Source organism: Peromyscus maniculatus, chromosome 18 (genome assembly GCF_049852395.1).
Source record: "Peromyscus maniculatus bairdii isolate BWxNUB_F1_BW_parent chromosome 18, HU_Pman_BW_mat_3.1, whole genome shotgun sequence".
In the NCBI taxonomy this organism is placed as follows: Eukaryota; Metazoa; Chordata; class Mammalia; order Rodentia; family Cricetidae; genus Peromyscus; species Peromyscus maniculatus.
The window spans coordinates 48,656,305-48,679,675 of NC_134869.1; the positions used below are offsets into that span (position 1 = coordinate 48,656,305).

Below are 23,371 nucleotides of genomic sequence, written 5' to 3' on the forward strand. Positions count from 1 at the left end.
ACGGATGGGCTTCTTGTGAAAATCTGGGATGAGGTAGCGGCGTGTTGGGCGCATTCCTCTGCCAGTCCCTCCACACTCAGCGCCCTCATGAGTGTGTGCGCACTAGCATGCACACACGCAGTTAAAGACGTTAAGGAAACAGAGTATAGAGGCCTCGATTAGATGTGCTTTAACTGGCTGGATTCTATGAGACATGCAGTCCATGTTTGAATATTTTGTTTAAGATTGCCATTCTTAGATGTGAGCAGTTTGGAGTTGCTTGATTGTAGGTAGTTTCGTTTCTGCCTTTCTATTTATTTGTATGTTATAGGGTTGGGTCTGACCCTTGGACCTTGGCTAGGCAAGTGCTCTGTTACTGAACTGGATCCTAAGCCATTCTTTCTCTCTTTTTTTTTTCTCTTCCATGCCCCTTCCTCCATTTCAGTTCATTTGACTATTTGGTAACGGCACTGCACTAAGATTATTTGTGTGGGGGGTGGGGTGGGAGGAATGGTGATATCTTTATGTCCTTCCTTATAATAATTTGTCTTATTTGACTTACATTTCACTTAGGGTACTGTATATCATCATAAGAAATTAAATAATTTGGAGCCACTCTATTTTTTTAAACTACTAATATTTTTCTTAACTGTAAATTTTATTTGGTCCTAAAAAGACAAGGGTGTAAAATGTAGTTTGGTAAATTACATTTCTAACGCCCCATTAATACTTGCTGATTAAAGGAGTTTGTTAACTAATTAAACTTTTAAAAAATAAATAACATTTTTATAAAATGCACCAAGGTTGGTTTATCTTAAGATTTATTTTTATTTATGTGTGCATGTGTTCATCTGAGCAAACATTATGCATTTACCTGTACCCATGCTGGGCAAGTCTGGGAAAGGGGTCAGGTTCCGAAGAACTGAAGTCACAGGCAGTTGTGAGCTGCAGTGTGGCCCTGAGAACTGAACCTGGGTCCTCTGGAATAGCAGCCATCATTCTTAATTACTGAGCCATCTCTTCAGACTCCTTTCTAAGATTTTTGTATCTAGATGATGGGGGGGGAGTGTTGAATAGGATGATCTCTATATGCTAATTTCTCCTTCAGAAACTTATTTATGTGCAACCTGCAAAACTTTCATGTGAGAAGGCCTAACTGTACACCATGTCTCTGATGAATTTGAGTTTTAGGTGGTAAAGGCCACTTAACTGCCTGTGCTTTATGTGATTCGTCAGGTTCTGATGACCGGAGATTTTAACCATTTCTAGAAACTTTTTACTTTAAAAGTTAAATGAGCTTGTGCCTCTGAGGAAGAGAGCAAATGGGGTGTCTGCTGCCTTTGACTATTTTAAGGGGAAGTCTTCTTTGTACTTTCCATGAGCTTCTCATGCCTAGAAATCCAAACCCACTGCTCATACTTCACCAAGCGAGTCCACTGGTTTTCCCAACACCACGGGCAGGATCAGAGATGCAGGAGTCAGGTTAAACTCCATCGCCAGATAGATCCAAGAGAAGCCAGTTGGACAGCATGGGAAATGGAGTGCGGATGTAGTCTAATCTCTCCAGTTTCTCCAATTCCTTCTGTCCACTGGGTTTGGATATTTAGCAGGCAATATTTGGGTCAAGGCAGCTGACACACGTCCTCAGGACTCCAATCAGCATCAATCTGAAGTCTGAAGGTCCTAGAAAGTTAACTAGAGACTGGATGACCTTGTCAGTCATGTAGCCCCTCAGAGTCAGTGAGGGATTGAGAGAGAGGGGGAAAGGCATTGAGGTACCATCTATAGATCGTTCTGAGCTCCCGGAAAGAAACTTCACTTCGAAGAGCATGCTCAGTGGAGACCAGAGATCACCTTCAGTGAACCTCCCCACCCTCCCACACTACTCCTCCCACATATGCACACCACACCACACAATCACACACACAACACACATAGAGGTACAGACACACACAGGTACATACACAGAGGGACACTCATACACACAGAGAAAGACACACTAACAAACACAGAGACACACAGACATACACATACTCACACAGAGACACACACACAGACACAGTCTCACGTACACCGATACACACACACACACACACACACACACACACACACCACTTACCTTCAAAAGAGATGTTACTTGGCCTCTTCCTACACTTTATACTAAACGCACAAATTCTGACTTGTCCAAATGAAATCTATGCATTTTACATATTCCGTTTACATGAAGAAAGATTAAAAGTGTAGGATAGTTGATCGGTGGACTAGGGGTTTAAGGAAAATGGTTTACTTTAACCACTGACTAGTATTTACTCAGGAACAAATAACCTCCTGGTATCTTGTGTAGAATTTTGAGCCGCTGATGACATCATCACGGTTACTAAAGTAGGGTATAAAGTACATAGCCCCAGGGAATTTGGTTGCTATTTAATTTCCTAGTCAGACAAATACTCAGTTCTCCTTTGCTCACACATCCTTGAAACTCTCTGGGAGTATGGGGTGAACCGTTGGGAACTATATTAACTTATTTATGAGTCAACCTCAGCAGGTGACGCTCTTAGGCACGTGCTTCCTGACTCCAACCTGTTGCCCCACAACACTTGTTGATCATTCAAACATTCTAGAAGGCTTTGGTTCAAAACACGGAACTGCTCAGGAAGACAGTAGAAAAAGATGCCTTACAGTCACTCATCTGTTAGCTGGAACCGAATCTGATGGGTCCAGGTTGTATGGTGATGTCGTAACACACGATAGAACGCTCTCATCAGTGGATAATATAGAGCACATGATACGTGGTGCACAGAGCAGGAAGCCCTGGCATTCTGCGCAGGAGAGAGGGGATTGTGGCACAAGACTGACTTCGGAAAGAGGATGCGTCCTTAGCGTTTTGTCTCTGTGCTGACGGACACCTGAGAGAAACGATTTAAAGGGTGGAAAGGTGATGCTGGTTCATGGTTTCACTTGGGTCTGTGGTTGCTTGGCTCCACTGCTTGCGAGCCTGTGGTAAGACAGAACGAACATAGTAGAGCAGAGCTGGCTCATGTCCTGGTCGCTAGGATGCAGAGAAGGGAGCTCCTGCCTGCACTGGTGAGCTTCCATCCCATAGTCTGTTCCATCACGTGATCGCCACCCACGGTCGGGTTAAGCCTTAGTGGATTATCTCTAGACACGCCCCCATCGGCACAGCCGAAGAGTTTCCTTAACAGTCTTCTAGGCACTCTTGGGTCCAATCAAGTTGCCAGTCAAGATGAGCCATCATAGGAGGAGAGGTCTTGAAGATGTGCTGGCTGGCTCCTTTTCTGTGTTTGTCCCATCTTGCCTTTATCTGTAAAAACATGGACCCAAAATGGGTTCGAGCCACTAGGTGGATTTTTAGACTGCCACGAGGGATAAACCAAACCCTTAGTTTGGCCTTGAGTAACAGAGATGCCAGAAATAATAGCAGGAACACATTAGAAGTTTATGCTTTCTCCTAAGAGTTTAAAGATAGGCGGCACAGGGCTGATATCCAGAAAACCCTTCAGGAACCAGGCTGCATCTAATCTGTTGTTCAGAGAAACCAAATTGCTGCCTCCGTCTTGGAGCTGCAGATAGTTACGGGAACTCTAGCCTCTGCATTCCTGGAAACAGAATGGAGAAAGGGAAGAACAGGCCCCCATCTATCAGGAAGACCTGATGAACATCCTACATTATGTTTCCATGTGTATCTCCTTGGCCAGAATTCAGAATGGTCCCTGGGAGCTTCAAGGACGTACTTCTGGAAACTGCAGTCTTTTGCTAGCCAGTGTATGGCTAACGTGTGTTTATTTCTTTGTTTTATGGGGATTTTGTTCATTTGGAAGAAAAAGGAAGTTACTTGTAGACAGTCATACCTCCCAAAGTGGCTCCCATTTATTGCAGACTTACTGTGTATGTACTTGTTACCCTGCTAGCGTGTTACGTGAGCTCCAGCATCCCCAGAAGGTGGTTATCTCATTATCCTGACTCTGTAGTTGTGGAACCTAAGGGCATAGAGAGGTTTGCCCTGGCTTGCGTAGTCTCTGGTAAAGTGGGAAATCTGGCACCGGAGCCTGTGTCCTTGACCGCCACCTTGTTTCTGTGGCTATAGTCTTAGGGGATCATTCTGCAACCGGATATCTAAATGTAATGTGTAGCAGGAATCTTAAAAGTTCTTATTAATAAAATCAAACCCGAGTTATTGGGGTCCATGCTGGTAGATCAGAGAGACAGAACAAGCCACAGCTAACCTCACCTGGTCAACTTCTCAGCTGGTCCTGTTTCCTCAGACTGGAAGCTTCTGTGTCCTCATCCCAATGGCTCTCAGCTGAACTATTGCTCGAAAGCCTGAAGCTTAACCAGCCAAATGCTTATAGTTTCTGGTCTTCATGCCTTATATATCTTTCTGCTTTCTACCACCACTCCCTGGGATTAAAGGCTTGCTTCCTGGGATTAAAGGCGTGTGTCACCATGCTTGGCTGTTTCCAATGTGGCCTTGAACTCACAGAGATCCAGAGGGATTTCTATCTCTGGAATGCTAGGATTAAAGGCATGTGCTATCACTGCCTAACTAGTGGCTTTTCTGTTCTCTGACCCCAGGTAAGTTTATTAAGGTACACGATATTTTGGGGAACACAATACCACCACAGTAATGGTCTCCCCCAAATAAGGATAAATTAAGTAAGTTATCACCTGCCCCTTTGTCCTTTTTTTTTTTTTAAAGAATCAATAGCATTAATGTTGCTTTAGTTAACAAATGTAAGTGAAAAACTAAACGTGTGTCTGGATGGCAAACTGTACCTCTTAGAAAGGTTCAACTTAGTGGGCCACAAAGTTAGTGGCCCCTCAAACTCTGTGTCTGAGTCTTGGCTGCTAACGCACTTCCCGAGTTGAATGTTTGCAATCAAGCTAAACAGCAGCGTCAACAAGGTTGATAGTGGGGTCAGGAAACCAGCAATAGTGTGTTCAAAGGAAACAACCAAGGCTCGCCTGGCCATCAGCACGCTTGTGCTGGCATCCCAGCTCCAGCTGCTGCTCGTTGCCATTTGTATAGTCCTGAGAATGCAGCTCACCTCTCTGAACATCTGTATTAGACAGGGTTCTCCAAAGAAACACAACCAATGGGGTGGCAAAGCTGCCTGTGTGAGTGTGTGTGTGTGTGTGTGTGTGTGTGTGTGTGTGTGTGTGTCTGTGTGTCTGTGTGTCTGTGTATCTGTGTCTGTGCACACATGCGAAGTAATTTTGAGACAAAGTCTCATGTAGCCCAGGTTGGCTTCAAACTTGTTCTATAGTAGAGGTTGACCTTGAACACCTAATAGAAAGCAGAAATAAAGTCACCTTCCAAAGGAAGGCTGGGAAAATAGGTGTGCACCACATGCCCAGCTTAGTTGACTGTCACAATTGTGGAGAATGAAAGCATCCCAAGATCTTACTAGGAAACTGGAGACACCAGAGCATCGATGGTATAGTTTCTAGTCTGAGTCCAAAAGCCTGGGAAAACCTGGAGGGCTGGCCCTGTAGGTCCAGTCAGGTTCCAAGCGTGAGAACAGAAGTCCCATGTCTCAGCCTCAGGCCGTCACACAGCAAGTGGATTGACTGCTCCCCAGCTCTTCTATTCGGTTCAAGCCATGGCTGGATTTGTAAGTCCCAGATGTGAATTGGGAAGGCCATCTGTTCTACACTGTGCTCTGGCTTACGTGGCTGTTCCATCTAGAAACACCCTCAGACACAGACCTACAGTGACATTCAACAAAATAACCAGGCAGCCCGTGACCTTGTCAGGTTGACGCTTAAAACCAGCCACCCTAGCATCTAATAAAGCTTCAGAGAAGGGGAGGGATGGGTAGCTATTACATTGCCTCAGTTTCTCATCGGCGGCGGCAATCATAATACCCAACCCTTGGAGTTACTGTAAAGAGGGAGTGTGGCAAAGTCTAATTATTCATTCAAGACTCTGTGGCTGTTTCCTGTGCGAGGCACTGCTCTGTATGCTGGAGAGAAGCCAGGAATGAATGTGAACAGATCAAGTTCTAGTGAGAAGAAATAAACAGGGAAACCAGATGGATGTGTGATACGGTGGGCTGAGGTACTAAGAGGATGAAAGCATTCAGGACGTGGGTAAACACCTGCCCGTTAGTGTCATGTGCAGCATCCTTGTCTTGGGCATCAGGAGGGCACGGGTGGGCACGGATGGTTAAACCGGTCCTTGTCCGTCTCGTGGATTAGTTGTAGAGATCACCGGTAATCATGGGTGGTTTTCCTATATGTTGAGTCTTCCTTATCCACAGTGCTTGGGGCCAGGTCCAGTTTTGGAATATTTGGAGAGCCTTCAAGCACTTGAGCTCCAAAAGGCTTCCAAGTCTAGAATTTTTAAAAATCATCAGGTTGACACTCTAAATTGGGAAGGGGAGGAGGTTTCAGATTTTAGTGTTTTTTTGAGTTTTTGTTTTATTTTAGAGTGAATTTTTGTTTAAAAAAACAGGGAGGTAATTTGCTTAAGAAAACGAAATCAGTAGTAACAGGACTGTGCTAGGGAACTGGGTAAGGGAGCCTATGACACAGGGGTTAAGGAAACACGGAAAACCAAATTACTATCCATCAACCCAATAAGAGCTTTGTCCTAATACCGAAGCCTCGAGAGGTTATGCTGTATTTTAAATTATATGTTATAAGCTCATGGTTTACAATTACTTGCCTCTCGTTAATGTTTCTTTGCCTTCCATAGGCTCTGTGGTCTTAGTGTCTGTGTAAACTAATTCTAACAGAGATTAACACAGGCATCGGGATACATACATGTGTAACCGATGGTTAACCGTGTGTAATTGATTCTCCCTCACTTTGTGCCTCAGTGGCACGCATAACTAGTCATGCTCAAGAAGTTGTCCATCCTCTCAGGTTCTATAAAATCACAAGAAAGAGAACTGAGAAAATGAGGTGTTACCCACCCTGACGTCCAGGCGGGAACCTCATGATGCTGACTTCACACTTCACATAGCAGCTCCATGACACAGGCAGACCGAATCTCAGTTTTACAATCAGGGACCGAGCCAGAATAATTAGCTCAGGGTCACACAGACAGTGAATGACTCATCTAAAATCTAATCCCAGCTCTTTCTCCAAAACTCATCAGTCCGCACTGGACCTCTGCCATAGGGAGGATGCCAAGAGAAGCAGAGGGAGAAACTGTGTGTGTGTGTGTCTGTATGTGTGTGCCTGTGTGTCTGTGTGTGTGTCTGTGTCTGTCTGTATGTCTGTGTGTGTGTGTGTATGTATGTGTGTGTATGCCTGTGTGTATGCGTGCATGTGTGCGTGACCTGAAGAACAGAGGAATTCAGAGGTAAAACATTTTTTGCTTATAAAACCTTGACAGAGTTTCTGAGACTATTATGTGGGTTACTGAACTGATAGATCAAATTTCTTTGTCTGTTCAACTTTGGTATTAAGGTGTGTCCATTTAGGGTACCTTGAAAACATGGTCTTTCATTTAGCTTGGTCACGGTACTGTCCGTGCCTCGTGTCAAGTGTGTGTTCAGACAATGGCTACTGCTGACATCCGCTGTCTGGATCCACACACCCCTGTTTCTTCTCTCTGAGCCGAATCCTATTTGTCCAGCAACATAAATGGCAGATAGACACTGTCCTGGACACCATCCCAGAGGCTCTCGGGAACTTCCAGGGAGCTGTTAGGGACACTTGTGAGGACTTGTGTCCACCCTTGGCCTTCACATATGTTTGAAGCACATAGCCCTTAAAAAAAACGTTAAAATACAAAGAGCTCATTATTGTTTTATCAGGAATGAGAAAGATGGTGATGTTATTTTGACCCTTCCTTGAAAATTTGGCCTCTGAGAGCTGTGGAGGGAAGCCTCCCATTGGTCTTGTGAGCTTACGAAGCTGGAGCCAACCGACTCCTGAAGAAGCATGCCCCAGGCGAGGTTAGAGGTTCCCAAAAAGCCCAAGACTCTGGCCTTATATCAGATTTTTCTCAGAGAGCCTCAGAGAACTTTTTTGTTCTTTCATTTTTTTTTTCATGAAGTATTTCTTTTACCTCAGGGCATTTTGAATACTTGGAATATGTTTCTATAATGAAAATGAAAATTCATTCCTTTGAGATGAACTACAAAAAAAAAAAAAAAAAAAAGGACTGAGTGCTTTAAGCAAAACCCTGAACAGAGGGAAATAAGGAGGAAGGAGCATGTAAAAATCTCCTACACTGAAACCCTCTTTGGAATACCACCTTCCCAGTGAAGCTGCCTGGAAAGATTTCTCAAAAGCAGCCTGTCTAGAGATCATGACAGCGAACTCTTTCCATGATGTCCCCGCTCACTTTGGCTGCCAGCGACTTGGATAGAAAGGAAAAGGTGTAGGTATCGATCCTGTGGCTCTCTGTCACGGATCCCAGAACTGACTTTGAGGGGAGGTTGGCAAAAGTTAACCTGCTTCTGTTCCTACCCAGAGGACTGCAGTTGATAAAGTCAGCATTTCACGGGTCCTGGACGACAGCCGTTTGGTAACAACTTTACAGAGGTATTATTTAGGACACTCCACTGGTTAATGATGCTGAGTACTCCCTTAGTTCCCGCTAAGAGTTTTTGTTTTATGAATGAGATTTGAAAATTACTTTTGGTTGGTGCTTCTGAACCACAAACACACAGGCGCAAACAGGACAGTCTCAGCAGTATCAACTTGTTTCCCCCAAAATCGTTTGGGTTGGAAGTGAAAAAGTGCATATTTTACTAAAACAGAAATTTAAACACTAAAGGATGTTTTATATTTAGGATATTTGCCAACAACAAAGTATTTTTACCCAACTGTTATATTCTGAAATACAGAATTATGGCTTTTAAATGATTAGAATCTGCTAATGGCAGATACCTTAATTGGACTTATTTTTTATCGGGTAACTAATCTGTTGATCTTTGCTTTCCATTGTTCTTCAAACCTATATATGTATGTCCATAATATACATATGGCATAAATATAATATTAAATACACTTAGTACTAACCGGAACATAGAGTTGTAGTTGGACTTTTCTCTAGGCCACCAGCTCACAAATAACAACACAGAGACTTCTTACTCAATTATGAAAGCTTGGCTTTAGCTTTTTCTCAACTAGCTCTTATAACTTCAATAACCTGCTTCTAGTAATCCACATTCTGCCACATGGCTCCGTTAGCTCTCCTCTGTATTATATGTCCAACTTGTTTCAAGGCTTCCTGGCATCTCCACCTCTCTTCTTCCCAGAGTCCTCTCTCTCCCCAGATGTCCTGCCTATCCTCTCCTGTCTAGCTATTGGCCATTCAGCTCTTTATTAAACCAATCACAGTGACACATCTTCACACAGTGTAGACAAATATTCCGCAACAAATAATAAACACTTTCTTCATTCTATCACCTGAAAAAAATGGACAAGAAATGATTCTTAGTAGAAAGAAAACAAAGCATATCAAAGAAATCAGGATCTAAGTCAGTTGTATCTGGTGATCCAGTTCAACCTACCTAAGTACATATGATTTCTAACTCATGTGGCATTCTGGATTTAATATGCCATAGGCTGATAGAATTTTAGTACTAAATTGGTCTCTAGAAATGACCAGCTTAATCTCTCATTTTGGAAGTGGATCACCAAACCCATGGTTATTATTCACTCAAGTCCCAGAACTAATTCGTGACCGGGTTGGAAATGAAACTCAGGGCTTGAATCCAGACTGGCACATAGGTTCCTGTGAGGTGTGTGCCTCTGCCAGCCCAAGAGAGACTGTGCCAGCCCAGAGGCTTTCAGAGAAGCGGTTATACACAGCACCATTGTAATAACAGGTAACCTTCCTCCTGGCACTGGTCTCTGCCATTTACATAATTAGCTCTTTAAACTCTTCTGGCAGGCAGCCCAGGCAGAGACACAGAAGTATTTTGCCCGAGATGACAGGAGATCTCAGACCAGACCGACTCTGCGCTTTTAGCCCACATCCGGTACCTTTTTATTAGTGATTATACAGTCAAGCACACCATCACAGTTGGCCGCCATATCCATGTGGAGTCAACCAATCATGGATCAAAATTGGTCCAAAACCTGGCATCTCTACTGGACCTGTATGGACCGTGTGTTCTTGCCACAGTTCTCCGAGTAACATACTATAGCTCCTCTATACCCAACGTTTGTGTTACACTGGATATAATAATCTAGAGATTACCATAATAATCTAGAGATGATTTTAGGTCTATAGGAGGGTATACAAAGATTCTGTGCCAATACCGTGCCCTTTAATGTAAAGGACTTGAGCATCCAGATTTTGAGAGCCATTGTGGAACCTGTCCCCCCGGGGATGCTGAAGGACTACCATTATCCACTAAAAGATGGGCGATCCCGGCAGACCTCGGCGATACAAAGAAATGTCTGCAGTGAGGACTGGGAAGAACCACAGGGAGGAGTCTTCCAAGGACAGCGAGTCTTGGAGTAATGAGGGATGAGGGAGAGGCAGATGGCCAGTGAGTGGAGCAGCAGGGTCAAAGGGCAGACCTGGGAAGAGCAAAGATCATTCACGGGTTTCCCCCTGGAGTCACATCTGGGCAGATCAGTGGCAGCACGGTTTCAAGACAGGTACTAAAAAGGAAATTGTGAAACAAACGAAACTATAGGCAAGATCTAGGAAGATGGCTTAGTGGGTAAAGTGGATGGCACACAAGCGTGAAGTCCTGAGCATGGTCCCCCAGCACCCACATAAGACACCAAAAACAGTGGCCTCTGCCTGTAATCCCAGCTCCGAGAGGAGGAGTCAGAATGGCTTGCTGAGCCACCAGAGAGATTGGGGAGACAGCTGGCATAGGCCCTTGGCCTCCACATACATGTACTTGTACACACATATGCACATCCACGTGAGCACACACACACATGCAGAATTGAAAAAGAAATGGTTAGATTCCCCTCAAAAGCAAGCTGAAAACTCAAAAGGTTGCCTTGCCCAGATTAACAGAGGGCGGTTGCTTTCTTCTTGCCTTTCATCTTCCACACAGACTGAGAAGCGTTCAGTTTGAGACTTTGGGGCTAGGTGTCAGATTCCAGACTATTGTTCATTGAAAGAAAAGGATTCTCGTGTCGAGTTTCCACTTTAAAGTGGAAGTGCTGGGGGGTGGGTAAGGCTTTTATGACTTAGCCCAAGTGTTTTGTGTCCTCAGTTAAGTATTTCATCTATAAACCTTTTTCACTCAGATGCCTAGTGCGTGTGAGCATGCACACACACACACACACACACACACACACACACACACACACACACAAAACAGTGAAGGCCTGAGAGCTATTTCCCTAGAGAGAGTTGTTTAAGTGACAGGTGTCTCTGAGATTCTAGTGTATTTGGTGGCCTTTCATCATGCATTCATTGGCTTTTCCCTTCAACATCTCCAGATGCTCAAAATGCGTTGCTCGCCACCACTCTTCAGGGTGGCCCTGATGAATGTGTATTCCGTCTACAAACAATAGATTGAACTTGTATTCTAGTGCCTCTGAGAGCTTCATATCAAAGCCCTTCTCCATGCATGAACTTTCTGAATGGCTCTATTACTGACTTCGTCCACGGACTTGTAAGGCAAGGATTAAGTCCCTTTGTAGGTCAATTTCTTTGATCCGTTAAACAAAACAAAACAGCAACAACAAAAAGAAGATCTCCTTGCTCCCCAGCCTCCCCCAGGTGTGTAGGAATAGACACGTGAGCATTGCCTGGCTTAGGGCTCTTGTAATATAGTAACTGTGACTGAGTCCGTCTGGTCAGCTCTAACAGAACTCTGGTGCCTCCGAAACTCATTTCTCACAGCTTGAGAGGGCTGAGGGCAGTACAAGCCGGCTAGTGCCTCCTGGCTTTTCTCTCTAGCTCATAGCACCTCACGGTGTCCTCGTGTGGTGGGCAGGGCCAGTCTAAGACCTCGTGTATAGGCAGTGATCCATTTATGACAGCCCTGCTCCCCATGACGTAATCACTCCAGATCGCCCCCCTAATCCCATGACCTTGGGAGGTAGGATTCGAAAATATGAATTTGCATGGAGGCAAAAAGTCGGGTCACAGCAGATATGAAAGAAAGGTGAGATGTTTTATTAATTGCCATAGTATTTATTAAACATCCACTGTGCTGGCTACAATTTGAAGAGCTTTGGGCTACATTTGTTTTGTAGCCAGAATAACCTTCTCTCTACTTTATCTTATTCCTGTCTTAAGGATGCCAGAACTAAGAGGCAAGACTAAGCTTTGGATTTGACGGCCTGATTCCTGAGCTTAATTATCAAATTCACTCAGAAATAGGATGCACAGTCTTAACAGTGTGCTTGTTTTCATAGGGGGTATCTGGGCTGTAAGTATGTGCAGAGAAGCTCTGATTTGTAATATCACAGGACTTAGAGACTGCAATTATTTTCCATTCATCGAAAATCTCAGAGTCTGTGCCCTAAGTGAGTTCAATGCAAGGTACTCAAGGTGTTATTGCCTGAGCTCTAAGACTGTTACAGGGTTTGTCTTTGTTGCATGCAGGTCATAAACACAGACTGACTTGGGGAGCCTCTCAGCAGACATGAAAGTCCCGGGAGCAATGGGTGGCTACACTGCCCTGGAGGTGCTGAACCAGGCTGGTGTGGGATATTCCTATGAAAGGTGTTGGGTGCTAGGCTGCCTAGATGCCTCCCTTCCAGAGACCTCCCCAAGACACCAACACCTTCCTCTAGAGATAGAGGACAGGTGGGGGAGCCATTCCACACAGAAGGGATGTGTGATCAAAAGCACGTTGCCGCTGAAGGGGACTCCATGCCCCTGTGGGATTGTGAGACTGTCAGCCAATTTGTGATTTAAAAATGAATGTTGAATGAGCTGGGCTTTTTACAGAAATCTCCAGCCCTGCCTCTGTACCCATCCACAATGAAATACTTAAGAAGCAAAAAGAGGGAAATGATCTTGAAGAAAGAGTTTCTTAGGTAAAACGACATCTCTTATGAGAAATCCCCAATACTTCTAAAGTAATACAGATTTTAGTATTATTTATTATACTTATAAAAAATTACCTTATGTGCTAAAAATAGCAGAAACAAGAATAAAACATCATGTGTTATCATATATATGCTGCCTCACATACATCACAACATGATGAAGTCATATATTAATAAAGTCGTAGGACAAGGATTCTCTGTGGTATAAGGAAGGGGCTTGAGCAGTTTCTGCTGAGTACGCATGCTCGTCAGGAGTCCCTTGGAGATGAATAGCACCAATTACCCTTGCCCATGACTCAAAGCCTTAAATTAGAAACCGCCTCTAATAACTGTTGAAAGTAGCTCAAGCTCAGATTAAGATTAATAAGTACAGTTTTCTCTTGTTACAAATAGAAACATTTTCTTTTTAATGAGGCCTGAAATAATTTATCCTTTGTAAGCCAAATTACCCATTTTTCACTAAACAGTTTTAATAACGTGGCAAAGTCTTATCAACTAATTGTAATTAATATTAACACTTTAAAATTATTGTTCAGTTTAGCATTTTGAACGTGACTAACAGTCCCCTTTCATTCAAATGTAGCAGTCGAAAACAGAAGCCCATCCCATCTCTGTATGTCAGGCCCACACTGCCAAAGAACTCTGGGCTTTCCTCCCTAATGAGCCCTTGATGATTGATCAATAATCAGTTTGGGAGCTAATTAAAGTCACCAGAATGATAGATATCCCTGAGGAAGGTTCATCAATACAGCAGCGAGCAAGACAGCGTGCCGAGCAGGGGCCTTGTTCATTTCTGGATGTGTTCTGTGAGACAAAGTAGATGAATTACAGCATCATAGCCCTCAGAGGGTTCTAAGGAAACCCCGTTCCCCCCCGGCACAGTGTGGTGGTCTGCTTCCGGGCTCAAGTCCTCAGAGGCAGAGACAGAGGGAGATAATTAGTATATTGTTACACCAGCTTTTCTTTTGGGCTAAAATGTATCCACCATCAACCCTGACGATGAAAAATAAAAACATGTCTTTAGCTACCGGGAAGCATATTGTTTATTGTCCTGGTTTGACTGAGAACATCCCCTATAGGCTGAGATGTGTGAACGCTTGGTCCCCAATGGGTGCTCTGCTCCAGGAGGTTCAGGAGGTGCAGCCTTGCTGGAGGAAGTATGTCCCTGGAGATGGGCTTTAAGAGTTTGGAAATGACACACCACTTCAGTCCCCTTTCCCTGCTTTGTGCCTGTGAGTGAGATGTGACCTGTTGGCTTCTCCTCCAGACGCCATGCCTGCTGCCTGCTGCCACGCTTCCCCTCCGTAATGAACTCTGTCCCTCTAGATGAAACCGTAGCCCAAATCAAACCCTTTTACTTGGCGTTTTATCACAGTGACTGATCCATGTATGTTCCTCCATACAATATCTGCCACTGTCTGAAATCTTGGACTCAAACTCAGCAGTGTTTTAGTTAGAAAGGCTGAACGGGTTCTGTGGACCACCCATGTCCTTTGTAAGGGAGACAGCTGTGAGCCAGCACAGATCCACAAAGCTGTGCCCGGGGCACACAATGCACACAAAGAGCAGCAAGCACTCCCACCCTGGAATATCTGAGACTCATGAAGTCCTTCAGGAACACTCCCTGGCATGGGAGAAAAGGCATCCAGTCTCTAGGAGCGGGGAAAAAATTCAAGCATGGCTATGATTTTCATACTCAGGGAACCCCTGACTTACAGTGATTCCACTTAGAATTTTTGGACTTGAGGATTGTAGGAGTCATTGCTAGCAACATGGGAAGGAGTAGTGAACCAAACTGGCATCAGCCACTCTATCCGGAGGAACCGTGTTCTGGTTAGCTTTACTTTTCAAGTTAACACAGTCAAGCATTATCTGAAGGAGACTGAGGAGCTGGCTGAGCATCTGCGGGAATTGTCCTGATTATCGGCTGTGGCAGGAGGGCCCAGCCCACTGTGGGCAGTAACATCCCCTAGGCAGGTGGTCCTGGACTATGTGAGAAAGTGAAGTCAGCATAAACATGTAATCAAGCCAGACAGTGAACCAGCAAAGCAGTGTTCCCCACGCTTTCTGCTTCAGGTTCCTGTCTTGTTGACTCTCTTCAATGACAGACTGTGACCTGGAAGTAGATGATTAATAAAACCTTTCTCCCCTTAAATTGATTTTTGGTCTGACTGTTTAATCATAACAGAAGGGAAGCTGGGACAGACAACATTTATTTTTTGAAAATTTATTTTCAAAATTTCAAAATTTATTTTCAAAATTATTTTTTGAAAATTTATTTTCAACACCTTCTTTTTTTAAAGATTTTATTTATTTATTTAATGTATACAGTGTTCTGTCTGCGCACACCCCTGCAGGCCAGAAGGGGGCACCAGATCTCACTACAGATGGTTGTGAGCCACCATATGGTTGCTGGGAATTGAACTCAGGACCTTTGGAAGAACAAGCAGTGCTCTTAACCTCTGAGCCATCTCTCCAGCCCTTTCAACACCTTCTTATATCTTGCTTTGTTTTCTCACGCTGTTGTGTCTTCAAAGCATCCATCTGTCCCACGACCCTAAATTATAAAATCAGCTTTGTGTTAGATGATTTTTGCCTCGGGGTGGACTACTGTGCTAACCACCTTTAAGGGAGCCTGATGGAAGTGAAGATGTCCACTCAACCAGGTTTCCTAAATGCGTTTAGACTTAGGATATTTTATTGGCAATGATGCATTTCCTGGGACAGACCCACACTTAGGTTAAGGAGAGTCTACACTGCTCCTCAATGTCATCTCCTCTGTGACCTCCAGGCTTTATCTTATTCTCCTTACAGTGGTTCTCCACCTCCTTAATGCCTCGACCTCGTGCCGTGGTGACCCCCATTCATAGAATCACTTCATTGCTATTTCATAACTATAATTTTGCTACTGTTATGAATCGTAGTGTAAATCTCTGATATGTGACCCCTAAAGGTTGTGACCCACAGGTTGAGAGCCACGGTTAGAAGCTCTACTTACAGCCGGGCGGTGGTGGCGCACGCCTTTAATCCCAGCACTCGGGAGGCAGAGCCAGGTGGATCTCTGTGAGTTCGAGGCCAGCCTGGGCTACCAAGTGAGTCCCAGGAAAGGCGCAAAGCTACACAGAGAAACCCTGTCTCGAAAAAAAAAAAAAAAGAAGAAGAAGAAGCTCTACTTACGATTCCTTCTGACAGAGTCTTCTGCACCAGAAGTGACTTCATCTTTTTTGCTCTTTATCTTTCGTTAGCAAAGGGTCTGAGGTAGTTCGACTAGCTTCCTAACTTTGTTACCGTGGGGAGACCTTGTGTGGTCCTCTCTCACAGATGAGGCCTCCCGCAAGAGTCACGAAGGCTGAAGTTTAAGAGCAGTTTTGTAGCCTCACGAGTACCAAGCCCACAACCACTGTTCCACAGACCAGTTCTTTCCATTAAAAATGCCGCCCTGTGCAATTACTCCGAAAATGAAGTCCTTAACGCTACACCGAACCGAATGTAATTACTCTCATAACTTTTATAAGCCTTGTAGCTCCTTCTGCATGCGGGCTCTCTCTCTTTACCTATATCTCGTTTATTCTCTGCACCTCCATTAGTTGGCCGTCCCTCACCAGCGGGGTCTAGAGTACCAGACGGTCTCATTTGTGTGAATTCTAAGTATGATTGGATGATAAAGTCAGACTGTGCTGCTGAGTCCATGCCGTTGGAGCCATGGTGCACGATAAGTTTTCTCTGATAAACCAGCTTCGCAGATGATCTTTCATCCTATTGATCATTCGATAAGATCGTTTCCATTTGTTCATTCACGCGTTCAAAAGAGTAAAATTGCTAAAAATTCTTAGCATGCACTTGGTGGAGATAATTCTCGCCCTCCTCCTTTTGCCCCTTTGGAAATAGTCTCACACACACACACACACACACACACACACACACACACACACACACCCTCCCGCAATTGTGGAGACGTCATAGCATAGTATTAAAATGAGTCATCTCATGGCCCTTTCTTCAAACGTCGGCAGCTGGCATCTACCGTGGGCTGGTCCGTCCGCTTTTCTTCATGCTGTTTGTTAGTGAACGCAGGCAATCCTCCCACAGCCCCGCACCGGGAACAGTATTGCAATTTTACTTACCAGCGAAGACACTGGGGGCACAAGCTAGATTGTGTAGGGACAAAAAGGAAATCTTTCAACCCTCCCCTCCCTGAAGTTCAGTGATCCAAACCTATAAAGCAAACCTCTAGTAAACAATTAGCAGAAAATAAAAATGAAGCGTGTAAACTTACCAACATGCAGGCATGCTAGAGCCACGTGGGAAGTTCCAAGTTGAAACTTGAACAGCATCCTAGGGGAGGAGGGGCAGAAGGCCGTGTGCCGTTTTGGAGCCGGAGCAGGAGGTTTCTGGAGGAGCTGAAGGAGCCTACAAGTAACAGCGTGGGGCGAAGGTCGCCTGCGCTCTGATGTGATGTTTGACTTTCGGTCCATTCTTCGGTGTTACGAATTTTATCTTGTTGGTTAATGAAATAGCAAGAAGATGAAAGGCAAGTGTGTTCCCTTTTGGTGGGTCCAGTCTTGAGAGAGAAGGCTCCCCAGGAAAGACCATCTGGGCATTTGTTTCTCCGGGTATTTGTTCTCTGTTGGAAATCTAAATGGCATCCTTTGATGTGTTGTTTATTCTGAGCATCAGGATTTGAACTCGGGCAGTCTGTCTTATGAGTCTGATCTCATAGCCCAGTGACCTCTCCTATAAATTTTACTTAGAAAATACGTACTTTTGTAAATTCCTTTTGTCAACCTGGAAAGAGGCATACAGACCCAAGAAGAGAAGGCGGATTTACGAGAGCTCACTATGACAGTCCTCCTAACCAGTTGTTTGGGACATAGCCACCAGCAACCTGTCTAGCCTTGGTGCCACAAATGATAAAGGGAAATACAGTCTGGGGCATTGGTCCTCACCCATCCTAACCCTGCGACCCTTTAATACGGTTCCTCATGCTGTGTTGACCTCCAACCATAAAATCATTTTTGTTGCTACTTCATAACTGTAATGTTGCTACTGTTATGAATCGTAATGTGAATATCTGTGTTTTCCATGGCCTTAGCCAACCCCTGTGAAAGGGTTATTCGACCCCCTGGTAGAGAACCACTGATACAGCGAGGCTTGAATGGCAGGTAGGGATGGAGTGAGAGAGCTGTGTTACAGATAGGGACTGACTGGCATTCATGTTGAGGACTGGCCTCTCCGAACTTTATACTCTGTATATAAATGAAACGTTTTCCTCTCACTTTCTTACATGGGCTCCCAGAGTTAAATATAAACTAATTAAAAAGGCCCCCCGAGAACCCTTCACCACCCACCTCCCGCTCAGCCAGCCCTCACATCCACACTGCCTGCTCCCACCTTTGCTTGTGGGCGGCTCCTGTTAGCTTTACGGTGTGAGTCGCCCGGCCTGTGCCCGCCCCATCGGCTCCACTCTGGCCTCAAGCCTAACACAGCCCTGGAATCTGGGTGATCAATAGCTCTTAGGTAGATGAATATGAGCCAACATACTCTGACACCCCCTAAAAAAAAAAAAACACCCTGGTCTAATGTCCACTTAGTTTTATAGTTAGCTGTTCCCGTATGTTGAATGTCGGGGGAAGGAGGGCTAATTGTGGGATGTACACTCCAGCGGGAGCTTCTATGAATTCACATGTTGTGTGACCGTGTAGATGTCTGCGCGGTCATCTCCTGGAGCTTCCTCGCTGGTGTGTGTATGAGTTTTGAAGAGGTTTTGGCTGGCCTGGCTGTCAGCCTCCACCGACCTGTTTTTGTGGCGCCTCAAATTTCTCAGCCACCTCCGAGAGACGGCGGCCTGTGCCTCTCTGCGTCAAAGCTGGGTCATGGGCCAAAGCCTCGACCTTTCTTTCCCTCTCCAGCAGTGGCTCTCCACCTTCCTCGTGTGTTTCAATCCTTTAACACAGTTCTTCATGCTGTGCCGGCCCCCAACCCGTAAGATGATTCGTTGCTACTTCATAACTTTAATTGTGCTGTTGTAATGTAAATATCTTATACACAGGATATCTGACAGGCGACCCCCAAAGGCGTTACAACCCACAGGTTGAGAACCATTGCCCTACACCTTGTCCTGGACATTGTAAGGGAGGAGGGCTCCCCACACTGCTCTGTGCTCTGGGCATTCTACCACTTCATGATAGAATGAATGAACCTTAGGATAGAGTAGGATCGGATAGAATTTAATGAAGGATGAACAGGGCTCAAGGATCTTGACAAACCTGCCTAGCTGAGCAGTGGCAGCATTGGAACCCCGGTCCAGGTCGGCCTGGCCCTCAAAGCTGTGTTCTTGCTGAGGTTGGCCCCATTTACCAAAGAGCAGGAAGGCTGGAGATCGCAGGAGAGAGGATCGTGGCACACAGTGGCCCAAGTGTCCCTTAGAAGGAGCTGCTGTCACCCTGGTTTCCAGTACATCTTTGGCGTCATCAGAGCTGAGCGGAGGCCACAGTAGAAGGAGAGGATGAAGCTCCCTGAGCCCCTGGAGGGCCCAGGCTTCCCACACTGTGGTTTCTGGTACAGCTGAAGGTATCTCAGTGGTCCGTCCTTCACTTTGAACCTCGGTGCTTCCTGGAAAACAGCAGTGATAGGCTTCCACAGCTGTGGTCCCGCCCTGGTGGTGCTGATAAGATGATGACTTATAATTGGAGTCGTGTGTGTGTGTGTGTGTGTGTGTGTGTGTGTGTGTGTGTGTGTGAGAGAGAGAGAGAGAGAGAGAGAGAGAGAGAGAGAGAGAGGAGAGAGAGAGAGAGAGAGAGAGAGAGAGAGAGTATTGAGTGTATGTGTGAGTGTATGTATATGTGTATGGGTGTGTGAATGTGTCTGAGTATGTATTGAGTGTCAGTGTGTGTGTGTGTGTGTGTGTGTGTGTGCATAAGTGTGTAAATGTATGAGTATTGTGTGTGTATCAGCGAGTATATGAGAGCATGTATGAGTGTGCGCGTGCGTATTACATGTGAGTGTGTGCAAATGTGTATGTGTGGTGTGTGTGAGAGTATGTGTGAATGTGTGTGTGTTGTGTGTGAATGTGTATTGAGTGTGGGTCAGTCAGTGTATGTGTGAATGTGTGTATGAGTGTGTGAATGTCTATGTCGGTGAGTGTGTGAGTGTATACGAGTGTGTGTGCATGCATGAGTATGTTACGTGTGAGTGAATGTGTATGTGTGGTATATGTCAGAGTGTATGAGCGTGTGTGTGTGTGTGTGTGTGTGTGTGTGTGTGTGTGTGCGCACGCGCGCACTTTTAAAAAAAAGGCTTCTACCTTAAGCGGTTGACTTGGAATGCTGAAACACATTTCTCAGAACCTTTAGTGACCGGTGGGTAGTAAAGCAGCCGGCTGTGGAGTTAGGAAATACTGTCAGGAACATACTTGACGTCGTCATCTTCCCCTGCCCAGCCGGTACACATTTTATTTGGAGGGGCCCCAAATTCCCGTACTAGCTCTTTGTGGTGGCTTAAATGAGAAATGTCCCAAAGGTGCAGGCCTGTAAACACCTGGTCCCCACTTGGTGGCTTTATTTGGAGAGTTGATGGGGAGATGCTCCCCTGCCGGAGGAAGTACAATACTGGGGTCAGCTTTGGGGGTCCAAAGCTTCGGGTCACCCCCAGTTCATGCGCTGCCTCGCCCCACCCCCACCTCCCCGCTCTGATTTGTGCTGGAGATTAAAGATGTGACCCCCTAAGCCCCCTGTCCCTGCCACCACGCATGCTCGGCTTGCTGGTGTGTCTCCCCGCACCTTCGTAGACGCTCACCTCTCTGGAACCCTGAGCAAAATTAAACTCTCTTTTCCCAAAATGCACTCTGGATCGTGGTATTTTTATCACAGCCACGGAAAAGTAACTAACACTGTGTTTCACAGATGGTTTTGGACTATTTGTCTTTTAACCCTGGTCTGATCGCAGGTGTTTAATAGTGTGCTAATTTGGATGCCAAGGATGAAAAAAGAGCCAGACGTATCGGAGGCATTTAGTGAGCGAGTGTTTGTTAAATGAAAGAGCAAGCTGTGAAATGAGCGCCCACCCTCCATTGTTTCTCATCCAGTGTCTCCATCATCTACGTTGTGTCTGAAGTAGAGTTAAGGATCTGAAGGCGCATAGGGTTCTCTTGTTGGCATCCTACCTGATTCTACAAGGATCAGCCAAGAGACTGGATGGCACACGGAACTCTAACGCATGGCAGGCAGCGTGAGTGCCATCAACATGGAAGTTGAGAGAGAGTTGAAAGGAAAAGGGGCCAGGCGATGGTGGTGCACGCCTTTAATCCCAGCACTCGGGAGGCAGAGCCAGGCGGATCTCTGTGAGTTCGAGGCCAGCCTGGGCTACCAAGTGAGTTCCAGGAAAGGCGCAAAGCTACATAGAGAAACCCTGTCTCAAAAAAAAAAAAAAAAAAAAGGAAAAGGGGGTTTCCACCCATAGATTTAAGCTCGCCTCAGAGGATGGGTTGAAATATTAGCAGGAGGAAAATAAATGTACCTCTCAAAGAGTGACTAGAAGAATTAGCAAAGCGCTTAGAACCATGTCTAGCAGGCAGTAAGCATTTTATAGTGCTTAATAGGCTAAATACATATGTGTGTGTGTGTGTGCACCTATCAGAATTGATGGTGTTTATGTTATAAATAGAGACATACACATATGTCCTCAATAAAGTCTAGTGATGGTAGAATCCGCAATAACTTTGTGAGTTGAGTGGGAGGGTATTTAATGGTCTCCACCCTGAGTAACTGGTGATCCACCCTTCCTGTCTGTGTCTCTACTGTCTGAGCCAGAAATCGGAAAGTAGAAACCATAGCTTCAACCCACTGGCCTTCCCCAGCATACACATCGCTTCAGATGTGTGATAACTTCTTATATAGAGGATTAAAATATAGCAGAGATATTTTAGTTATTATGATTTAAAGTACAAGGCTGGTGTCAGTTACGTGGCCTGGGCCTTTCAATAAGAAAAAAAAAATCAACAGTATCTGTGCAAAGGTTCTGTTGTAAATTTTCCCAAATTCACACAAAATATGTGTAACGTGGGCTTAGGGAGATGGTTCAGTGGCTAAGTCCTAAGGAAAAAAATCCCCAGGACCCACGTAACAGCTCAGGTGTGCTCACACATGCACCTGTAACCCCCGGCACTGTGGGAGAACAGAGACAGAAGGATCACTGGGACTTGCTGCCTTCCGGTCCAGTTCCCCTGTCTCAAAAAAATGAGGTGAGAAGTAATAGAACATGCTGTGTGCGTTCTTCTGGTCTCCACAAGTACACCTGCACATGCCATACACAACTCACACACGGCGGACACACACTGACACACAAAAACACAGAAACAAAAAGCAGTTCTCAGTCAGGATATCCTTCTACCGGACTGTATTTTTCCTGCAGTTCGGGAATGGTAACTTGAGGATACTGATTGCAGAATTATGCATGAACTTTTAGTAGAAAAGCATTCTAGTAGGAAAATGGGCTCTGAGACTCCATTTAAATAGGCATGTGTCCACGGGGTCATTCGGTATGCAGAGGATATGTTTGCATTAGCAGAAGCAAACGCTGATGTTTTCCTTGCAGAACCTCTTCCAATTGCAGCTCAGAAATACAAAAGTTCTTTTTTTTTTCCTCTCTGAAAACCAGGAGGGCTCCGTGCTGCTCTATTTTAACTACAGACTCATTTGACTTCTGTCCACTTACGTTTTGAACCATGAAATTTGTGCTTGTGTTCATTATCCGCAATGAGAATTCTCAAAGGGCTTTTCGGGATATTTTTTTCTCATCTTTTTTTTTTTTTTTTTTAATTCATCCACCCTGACACTTAACACTTAAGAGTGGCAATCCTGAGTCGAATTGGAAAACCAAACAAAGCAAGTTGTTTATTGAAGTAAGTAAAGTAGCCCTGAGCTATCATACTAAACGCCCATTACGGTGAGATACCTGCCCCCATTCAAGCTATCTCGTGATAGCATGACTCAAGTGTGCTCCTTTTAACACACACCATGCTAGAAGTAGGCTTAGTCTACTTACCTGTGCTCTAGGCTCAGTTTGTGCCAATGAAACATGCTTAATCTAGCCCCCACCCCCCCCACCCCCACAGCCAAGTAACACAAGACTTACGAAGACAGGTCTCTTTCTTAGTAGCGTATTAAAAAGAAATTCTCAGATGCCCAGCGCTGCCTGGGCTGCCGTTTCATCCAGCTGGGGCGGATGTTGTTATTTCTAACTTGGTATTAGCCAGGAAAGTAGAGAGCTAAGCAGTTTCTGAGAGTGGAGTATGTGTCCATGTGTGGAATTATTTTTTTTCCCCCTGTCATTTTAAGATGTAAGTGGCACTGGGGCCTACATGGTATGTGGCTTTGCTCCAGGCAGGGAGTATAAACAGAGCCCAGCCTTGAAATGCAAGGTGTGCCGTAGATTC

The 23,371-nt window shown here is 45.1% G+C and overlaps 1 protein-coding gene across 4 annotated transcripts in view; it reads left to right on the forward strand.

The window, feature by feature from the left end:
* Srgap1 (SLIT-ROBO Rho GTPase activating protein 1) overlaps nucleotides 1-23,371 on the forward strand; it is a 279,322-nt gene that overhangs the window by 172,544 nt on the left and 83,407 nt on the right. The window lies entirely within an intron of this gene.